We start from the raw sequence: 8,852 nt of genomic DNA on the forward strand, positions 1-8,852 counted from the left end.
TCCAAGGAGCGGTATGACTTCCCAGGCTCTTGCAGCACATCTGGATCTCTCTGCTATACTGGGTGCCTGTGAAGATCCCTGCTCCCTAGTCCATTATTATAATAGGGATGTTATGGCTGCAATTGATATTATCGCCCCTGTGAGTATAAGACCTCGTAAACCACAACATTGAGCTCCCTGGTTCAACAACATTGTAAGTGAGCTTAAGAAAAGGTGGCGTAGACTGGAAAGATGATGGAGGAAGACTAACCTAGTGGATGACAAAATAAAACTAATAAATCATAATGAAGACTATCAATCGATAATCACCCATAAGAAATCACAGTTCCTGTCAAATGAGATCATGGCAGCAAACATTAGGTCAGCTCAACTTTTCCACACAGTGGAGATGCTTTGCAAGCCAGCATGCTTGCAGACTGATGAAACCCTCTCCCAGGCAAGATGCAACGAGTTTGCAAACTTCTTTGCAGATAAAATATCCACCATACGGGCTGGTATCTCCACTGTGCCATCAAAGGAGTGCCAAACAACAAAGCCTGCCAATATAAGCCACCTGCCTTCGTGGACCAGCTTTGGCCCAGTGGATGTAAAGGACATTGCTGAAATTGCTCGGATTTTGCGTCCCCCCACCTGTGATCTGGACCCTGCCTCAACCAAGCTTCTAATAGGTTGTATAGATATAATTGTTCCTGTCTTTGCAAAAATTGTTCAATGCTCTTTGCAGACAGGCATTTTTCCTGGACCCCTAAAGGAAGCAATTGTTAGATCTCTTCTTAAAAAAACTAATTTAGATCCCAACTGCATGACCAACTACAGACCGGTCTCAAATCTTCCTTTTCTAGGAAAGGTTATTGTTAAAAAGTGGTTGCAAATCAACTGTAAAGTTGCCTGACAACCCATGATATTTATGATCCATTCCAATCAGGATTCAGGAGAAGACATAGCACTGAAACAGCCCTGGTGTGTGTGTTAAATGATCTTCTGATGGCAAGAGACAGAGGTAACTGTTCAGTCTTAATCCTTCTGGATCTCTCTGCGGCTTTTGATACCGTGGACCATGGGCATCTGATAGAGCGACTGATTCATTTTTGTGGACTGTATGGCACAGTCCTAAGATGGTTCAAATCATTTCTCACAGGCAGGTCACAGAGAGTATCGTCTGAGTATACTCATCACCATCAGTGCCATTGCCATGTGGTGTCCCAAAAGGTTCTATACTATCCCCCATGCTTTTTGCAGTATACATGCTCCCACTGGGTGAAATAATCAGGCGCCATGGCTTGGTCTAACATTGCTATGCAGATGATACACAACTGTACTTGTCCTTTGTTCCGGGAACTGATAACCCAATAGCAATCCTAAATGGCTGTCTAGCTGAGCTCCAGGAGTGAATGAGTGCCAGTTGGCTGCGACTGAACTCCAATAAAACAGAGGTCCTTATGATAGGACCGCAACATCAAAGGACAAGACTGCAGCATAGCTAACCAACTGGACTTACACTTGGGGATTCAGAATTACAAACCACTGATCGTGTGTGGAATCTTGGCATATCCTGGATGGTGGCTTGACACTTAAACATCAGATATCAGCCACAATAACATCCTCATTCTTTCAGCTGAGTAACATAGCCAGAATCAAGCACTTAATTCCCTCAGATGATCTGCCAAAAGTCATACATGCATTTGTATCATCTTGATTAGACTACTTTAATGCACTCTACCTTGGTCTCCCGGCAAAAGAATTGCACCACTTACAGCTGGTGCAAAACACAGCTGCCTGGCTGTTAACCAACCAGTCCCGTTCTAGCCACATAACACCCATCATCTACTCCCCTCACTGGCCACCTGTAAGATGGTGAGTCATCTTCAAGATTGGCTTACTGAGTTTCAAAGCTCTACATGACCAGGGCCCAAGGTAACTGAAGCAGCTTCTGATTCAATACTGCTCCACTCCATTACTGCGATCTGTAGATTAAGGACTTTTAGCAGTACCTAGAATCTCCTGGAATTCATCTGGGGGTTGAGCTTTTAGTCATGCGGCTCCGACTCTATGGAACTCACTTCTCGCACAGTGCGAGAGGCGCCAACTATAGAATCCTTCAAAAATAGACTCAAGACTTTCCTGTTTACTCAAGCATTTTCATAAATGTCCCTTTAGTATCTACATGCTTCTGTATTTTATGAAAAGCTGTCCTGTACTTCATTGTTTCTGTACTGTATTATGCTATGTCTCTGTTAAGCGCCTTGACTCCTATTGGAGAAAGAGCGTTATATAAATAAAATTACTATTATTATTATCATCATCATCATCATCATCATCATCATCATCATCATCATCAGAGTGCAAGTTGAAATAAGAGATGCTCCCATATCCACAAGCAAGCTACCTCTATACACAGAAGTGTCATGTGGCTGTAGGACAAGCGCACAACATCTAGTGATGCTTAAAACAAAGTATACCTTCTGTTAAATGTTTCATGGTTGAGAGAACTGTGGTGAAATAACCCGGGTTTGCATTACTTGAATAAATATTTTGTTGGCCATTTGGCAGAACATCACAAATACAAATCCAGGTGTCCCTTAAGGGCTTAGACATTCATGTATACTTCACAGACCCTTATGAATGACGGATTTTCCAGATGTGAATCTAAGGGTCCAGGAAACAGTTATTTCCATGGCAGTAGTTAACATGTTGCTGACAACTTGATCTCTATTGCTACAAATTACAAAGGTATGACAAAAAAAATAATAAGATTGTTAAAGTGAAAACCTCTATAGTATCATTAAATGGAATTAAGTTCTATATTTAATTAAGGCAGAACATTAGTATGTGAATGTTGAACAAGACTGTGAATTCAACAAGTTATGGTTTTTATGTATTTTCATTTGAAGTTGAAATATTAATGACAGCCTACTACTAAACCATTTGTTTTCTAATAATGGCACAGCCATGTTTCTTGGAGTTAACAGAGCTGCATTAATGGCAGTTAGGCCAGTACAGTCGCCCCTGGGCCCTCACACACGAGGAGTCTCCACCCACAGGTGGCGGGATTTATTCCCCTCACTCCAATCCATCCTTCTTGGTGGTTCACTCGCCTATTCTGTGAAGAGAGCGCCAACTGCAGACCTATATATCTCACAAGATTACGGACCATCATCTCACAAGACTTGCTTTCTTCTCAAGCTGGGTCCTGGACTTGAGAGCCTTGAGCAGCATCACAGTATGTCAGAGACTGGCAGGCAGCAGCGGATTCTGTGACCCCACAAGCCTTAATCCAGTTCTGGGAATTAATAGCTTTACAATTGAATTGAGTTGAGTTGGGTTTATTGTCATTAAATATTCAACATATGAACAATCAATGAAATTTCGATGTAAGCAAATACAAATACCACAAAAATATAAATACCACAAAAGAACAATACCATAAAATATTTTAAAAGAGCCATAAGAACACAAGTGAACACGTGGACAGGTACAACGGTCCTATCTGCATTTAAAACCATTAAGCATAGTAATTACCTTAGAAAAAAAAGCTATTTTACAGCCGGCTGGTTTTATACAGTAGCAGAATACAGCAGAATAGAACTGAGGCTGCAGACAATTAAGGAATATAGGTGTAACAGACAGATAAGAGGACACGTGTACTTGGATAGAATACTGGCTCAGTGATATAGAGAGAGATTAGATATGAATGAATAATGCTACAGATGAAGGTTCTAATTGCAGATTATTAGAATTCTTGACCAGCTGAGCATTTCATTACCAATCTTAGTAACAAGATGTTCTTGCATATGAAGAGAAGGCTTACATAGTTTTCTTATACTCTACTAATAGCTTTGTGTACCAGACTTTTTTTCTTGCAGAATAGACATTAATGAAAAATCAGATTTTGTTGTAAATTATATACTATGAAATATCCAATATCCATTATTAAGAACTATTGCAAGCCATGAGGATGTTGTATTCCCAGCAGGTAGCTGCCTTGATGCCTGGGAGATTCTGTTTAATAAGCTAGGGCACCACGTTCACCCAAACGGACCTGAAATTGACTCCAAAGGAGCTGGCATGAGAAATGTTTAAAGTTTGGAAAGTTTTGGCCAATGTCTTTTTCTATATAGCCCTCCTAAGTCTTTCTCCCAAGCCTTAGTGGAATGGGATTCTTAGGATTCTGGGTAGAGGTACACAACACCTTTAAAGATGTTAGTTCCCAACTCCTTTTCCCAGGTCACAGTCATACCATATTTTCAAAAGGACGTTCTTTATCTGTAAATATAATAAATAGATAATTACTGCGCTTGTGGATGCTTGTTACTTATATCACATCAAATAAATTAAATTAAATTAAATTAAACTAATAAGTATTAAGAATTAATATTAGGAAGGCCTGTATTTATATAATGTCAAATTTATTGTGCAATTACAATCAGAAATATGCATCGAAAATATACATCAATAAGCGACAATAAAATGGTAAAATTCCAAGGAGAGTGATAAGATCAATTATTTGTTCTCTCCTTCATATGCATACATTAAAACAAGTAATTTGATTCCTATGATAGTATAAAATACTGTATAAATAGTAACTATTGGCAAACTCACAGACTTTGGGAGACGTACTAAGCAGTGATAAAAGTGGAGAAGTGAGCCAGTGGAGAAGCTGCCCATGGCAACCAATCAGCTGCTCTGTATACTTTTAAAGCATGCAAATTATAAATGTCACGTCAATGCTGATTGGTTGCCATGGGCAACTGCTCCACTGGCTCACTTCTCCACTTCTATCACTGCTTAGTACATATCACCCTATATCCTCCTCCAAAGAATGAAAATAATGTATGTTAGTTAATTTGTAACAATGATCTTCATAGCGGCTGTTTGTGTCCAAATAGTATCATTAGTAGCCGATATGCACCTCGGAGCTGGGCGTATATAATAGTGCTGCAATTGCCGGCGTCCTGGCTAATAAGTTCGTTTATCCAAGCACTATACACTGGTATAATTATCCTTCCTGGTGCCTTTAGTCAATCAGCCACATGTATCTCCACTGCACAGCCCTTTCTCCCGATGGTGATGCACTCAACGCTAGCGGGACTTCTGGCGTTTCGTCCCACAATGCACTGGGACTTAATCAAGACTGTCTTGAAAAAGTCCCAGTGCATTGTGGGATGAAACGCATTGACCAGAGCTGCAATTGCTATCCTCCAGACTTCCTCCTACCACCTATTGAGCCCACCACAGCTCTTACACAGAGCCGAACCAGTTCCCGCAGCAGCTATCATTACCATCACCGGGAAAGCCATAGCAAGCAGGCGCTCGTGAGCGGATAGTGGCATCCACGGTCAGATCACCTGGAGCTATTGGGAAACACCATACGGAGGCACCCGTGACCAGCCAGGGGTCCTAACCAAACCCTTATTACGTGCAGTTGAGGTGAATTAATGCACTCTTAGAGTGTGATTATCTATTTACATCTACATTTGTAGAACTATTTATCACAGCGCCAGGAGTGTCAGTGTTGGGGCTGCCTTTTCTGGAATATATAGTGATCTGTAAATATGCCACCGTGAGCTCTGATGGCCCCAGGGGGCACTGTTAGTGTTAAAGGACTGCAGGAGGTTAATGCTATCCTGGCAGCTGGAATCCCCAAGTGATATGAGCAGGGACTATAGTATTTACTGCCATCAGGCTACCTCCCGCTTGCTTGCACCTCATGTCATCTGTCTGTCGACCCTTCTCACTAGATTGTTAGCTCTGCAGAGCTAACAATCTAGTGGGAAGGGTCGACAGACAGATGACATGAGGTGTTATCTAAGCCCTCTTCTCAACACATTTCACTCGCAGCTCTCCCCTACTCAGCGACCATCTTTACCCGCTTTTTCTCCTACTGGTAAAGGCTCATCTCTATCTATGGCCCCAGCCCCTTATAGTACGATGATCACTCCCTCACTACTTACATCTTAGCAGTATTATGTCTTGAGAATTGTGTACTCTATTTCTGTTATTTATTTACTGTAATGCTAAGTTTTGTCTCCCTGCACTGTCCTTTGTACGGCGCTGCGAAACACTTGTGGCGCCTTATAAATAAAATGTACTAATAATAATAATAATAATAATAATAGATCTCTGTATTCACTTTTGTTAAAGGCTGTGGACAGGTTTGGTGATATATGCTGAGATATCCAGTACTTTTCAGGTGTATTTAACAAAGAAAACATCACCCGGGCAGCTGAGCAATGTTCTGCTTCTCAGTAATACTGGTCAGCCACTTTGCAGGCTAGATTTGGTCCTTTCTGTGCATACATGACTTGGCTTTGGCATTTAACAAATGGGCACTACTACTTCCAGTAGCAGATTTGGCAAAAGATTAAAAAACAGAAAAATGGCACATGTCGGGCTGATACAGGGATTTTCTGGTGAGCATACCTTCCTTATTTTTGAAAGATATTGTTCAATTGTCGTTTTCTTTGGTTTAATCTCAGCCTTGGGTTTTTTAAAGCCTCTATAATGGAAAAATACTAATATTTTTTAGAGATGAGCGGGTTCGGTTTCTCTGAATCCGAACCCGCACGAACTTCATGTTTTTTTTCACGGGTCCGAGCGACTCGGATCTTCCCGCCTTGCTCGGTTAACCCGAGCGCGCCCGAACGTCATCATGACGCTGTCGGATTCTCGCGAGACTCGGATTTTATATAAGGAGCCGCGCGTTGCCGCCATTTTCACACGTGCATTGAGATTGATAGGGAGAGGACGTGGCTGGCGTCCTCTCCATTTAGATTAGAAGAGAGAGAGAGAGAGAGAGAGAGATTGGCCTGATTTACTGGAGCTTAGGAGTACTGTAGAAGTGTAGAGAGTGCAGAGTTTACTAGTGACTGACCACAGTGACCACCAGACAGTGCAGTTTTATTTAATATATCCGTTCTCTGCCTGAAAAAAACGATACACACAGTGACTCAGTCACATACCATATCTGTGTGCACTGCTCAGCCCAGTGTGCTGCATCATCTATGTATATATATCTGACTGTGCTCAGCTCACACAGCTTATAATTGTGGGGGAGACTGGGGAGCACTGCAGTGCCAGTTAATAGTTATAGGTTATAGCAGGAGCCAGGAGTACATATTATATTAAAATTAAACAGTGCACACTTTTGCTGCAGGAGTGCCACTGCCAGTGTGACTGACCAGTGACCTGACCACACTGACCACCAGTATAGTTAGTAGTATACTATATTGTGTGATTGCCTGAAAAAGTTAAACACTCGTCGTGTGACTTCACTTGTGTGGTGTTTTTTTTTTTATTCTATAAAAAACTCATTCTGCTGACAGACAGTGTCCAGCAGGTCCGTCATTATATAATATATACCTGTCCGGCTGCAGTAGTGATATATATATATTTTTTATATCATTATTTATCATCCAGTCGCAGCAGACACAGTACGGTAGTTCACGGCTGTAGCTACCTCTGTGTCGGCACTCGGCAGTCCGTCCATAATTGTATACCACCTACCCGAGGTTTTTTTTTCTTTCTTCTTTATACATACATACTACTACATCTCTTTATCAACCAGTCTATATTAGCAGCAGACACAGTACGGTAGTTCACGGCTGTAGCTACCTCTGTGTCGGCACTCGGCAGTCCGTCCATAATTGTATACCACCTACCCGTGTTTTTTTTTTCTTTCTTCTTTATACATACATACTACTACATCTCTTTATCAACCAGTCTATATTAGCAGCAGACACAGTACAGTACGGTAGTTCACGGCTGTAGCTACCTCTGTGTCGGCACTCGGCAGTCCGTCCATAATTGTATACCACCTACCCGTGGTTTTTTTTTCTTTCTTCTTTATACATACATACTACTACATCTCTTTATCAACCAGTCTATATTAGCAGCAGACACAGTACGGTAGTTCACGGCTGTAGCTACCTCTATGTCGGCACTCGGCAGTCCATCCATAATTGTATACCACCTACCCGTGGTTTTTTTTTCTTTCTTCTTTATACATACATACTACTACATCTCTTTATCAACCAGTCTATATTAGCAGCAGACACAGTACAGTACGGTAGTTCACGGCTGTAGCTACCTCTGTGTCGGCACTCGGCAGTCCGTCCATAATTGTATACCACCTACCCATGGTTTTTTTTTCTTTCTTCTTTATACATACATACTACTACATCTCTTTATCAACCAGTCTATATTAGCAGCAGACACAGTACGGTAGTTCACGGCTGTAGCTACCTCTGTGTCGGCACTCGGCAGTCCGTCCATAATTGTATACCACCTACCCGTGGTTTTTTTTTCTTTCTTCTTTATACATACATACTACTACATCTCTTTATCAACCAGTCTATATTAGCAGCAGACACAGTACGGTAGTTCACGGCTGTAGCTACCTCTGTGTCGGCACTCGGCAGTCCGTCCATAATTGTATACCACCTACCCGTGTTTTTTTTTTCTTTCTTCTTTATACATACATACTACTACATCTCTTTATCAACCAGTCTATATTAGCAGCAGACACAGTACGGTAGTTCACGGCTGTAGCTACCTCTGTGTCGGCACTCGGCAGTCCGTCCATAATTGTATACCACCTACCCGTGGTTTTTTTTTCTTTCTTCTTTATACATACATACTACTACATCTCTTTATCAACCAGTCTATATTAGCAGCAGACACAGTACAGTACGGTAGTCCACGGCTGTAGCTACCTCTGTGTCGGCACTCGGCAGTCCGTCCATAATTGTATACCACCTACCCGTGGTTTTTTTTTCTTTCTTCTTTATACATACATACTACTACATCTCTTTATCAACCAGTCTATATTAGCAGCAGACACAGTACAGTACGGT

The sequence above is a fragment of the Pseudophryne corroboree genome, chromosome 5 (genome assembly GCF_028390025.1).
Source record: "Pseudophryne corroboree isolate aPseCor3 chromosome 5, aPseCor3.hap2, whole genome shotgun sequence".
Classification (NCBI taxonomy): domain Eukaryota; kingdom Metazoa; phylum Chordata; class Amphibia; order Anura; family Myobatrachidae; genus Pseudophryne; species Pseudophryne corroboree.